Source organism: Corvus brachyrhynchos, unplaced genomic scaffold (assembly GCF_000691975.1).
Source record: "Corvus brachyrhynchos isolate BGI_N302 unplaced genomic scaffold, ASM69197v1 scaffold708, whole genome shotgun sequence".
NCBI classification, from domain to species: Eukaryota; Metazoa; Chordata; class Aves; order Passeriformes; family Corvidae; genus Corvus; species Corvus brachyrhynchos.
The window spans coordinates 77,571-79,281 of NW_008239557.1; the positions used below are offsets into that span (position 1 = coordinate 77,571).

Sequence of the window (1,711 nt, forward strand, 5' to 3'; positions counted from 1 at the left end):
CTCGAAAGCAGTTGCGGGAAAAGCTGCAAGTCGGGGGAAAGGACTCACACGCAGGCAGAGAGACTCCTCTTCCTTAATGGACTGAACAAGGTTATTATGGAAGTGGTAAACAGACTGAACATCTTAAGGGTTGTCTTTTTACATTGTCAGTGGGAGAAGGGAGGAAGGTGGGGGGAGGAGAAGTGTTCTGAAGGTGGTATAATTTTTTTTCCCACTTTTGGGTCTGTTAATAAACTTTATATTCTTTCAAGTTTGGTGCCTGTTTTGCATTTCTCCTAATTCTTATCTCACAGAAGATAAACAGTAATGAGTATTTTGGACCAAACCACTACACCCTGTTGTAGAAAGAAACTGGGTTCAACAAGCAGGACTTCTCCCTCATGAATCCATGCTGGCTGTGACTGATGTCTGTGTTATCCTTCAGGTGTTTTTCAATACCTCCGACAATAATCTTTGCCATGATTTTACTGTGCACTGAAGTGAGACTGACAGGCCTGTAGTTTCCCAGATCCTCCTTCCTGCCCTTCTTGAAAATTGGGACAATGTTCTCCAGTTCTCCAATGTTCTCCAATGTTCCAGTCAGCTGGGACCTCTCCAGATTCCCAATATCATTGAGAGAGGATTTGCAATGACATCAGTGGCTCTTTGAGGATTCTTGGATGAATCCCATCAGGCTTCATAGGTTTTTACGAATCCAGCTGGAGCAGCAGATGCCACACAAGCTCAGGGTCAACTGGAAGCCGATCATTCTCACAGTCATGGCACTCCAGCTCAGGGCACTGAGACCCTCTTGGTCCATCATCCATGTTGAAAGCAGAGGCAAAGAATGCATTAAACACCTCTGCCTCCTGTTTGTGAGGTGACCATCCTCATCCTGTAATGGGCCAATGCAAATTCTACACTACCTTTTGCCATGACTATTCATATTAAATTTGAGGAAAGACAATTGAGAAGTTACCAGCCAGAAGCTCTTTTCCCACCAGCACCAAAGGAAAATACTGGAGGTAACTGTAATGTCTCTTTAAAATATAAGAATCTTAACTGAAGACCAGAGTTGTCATCACAGGTTAGAGGGAAACAAAAACATCTCAAAGAGCTGTGTAAAGGAATTACACATTGTGGATGGATGCATGGATGAGCAAATCAACAAATAAAGCTGCTTAGGCATCTCAGTAAAACTCAGCATTGCTGTGCTGTACAGTGCACAGACAAATAGCATGGTGAGTAGCAATCACTAACTGTCTTGGGGTGACCTTATGATGTGTATCCCATATCGCTGCCTATGCCCAGAAATTAATTTTTGTGCCTTTCTATGCCTCTAAACTGAGCCTGAAAGGGGGAAGGAAGAAACTGAGCAAAACTTTCTCAAAGCAGTTTGCAGCTCGTTCAAGGTTACAAAAAGATAGCAGGTTTTTTTTTTTCCCTAGCTGGGGCAGGGGAGGGAGGAAGCACCCGGCTTGTTTTTTTTCCAGTCAGTTTTTTGGCCAGTTTTTTTTTCTTCTTGTTCTCCGGAGAGAGACTGAGAGTTGGACTTTGGATTTCCTTCTCTGGAATTCCGGATTTTTTCCCCTTTTCTACTGGACTGCTTGATTGCTGTAACATCAGAGCACATCGGGAGCACTTTCCACCGGGCACAGAGGGCCTGGCCCCGGCCCAAGCCCCAGCTCCGAGGAGACCAAAGGGAGGACTCGAACACTTTCCCAGGTTTTTT

The 1,711-nt window shown here is 44.6% G+C and overlaps 1 long non-coding RNA gene across 2 annotated transcripts in view; it reads left to right on the forward strand.

Moving 5' to 3' along the window:
• Positions 1–1,664: 1,664 nt before the first annotated feature.
• Positions 1,665–1,711, forward strand: part of LOC108448609 — a 21,740-nt gene continuing 21,693 nt past the window's right edge. For both annotated transcript variants that reach the window (XR_001864566.1, XR_001864565.1), the window contains exon 1: positions 1,665–1,704. This is a non-coding gene — a long non-coding RNA (uncharacterized LOC108448609). The remainder of the gene's footprint in view (positions 1,705–1,711) is intronic.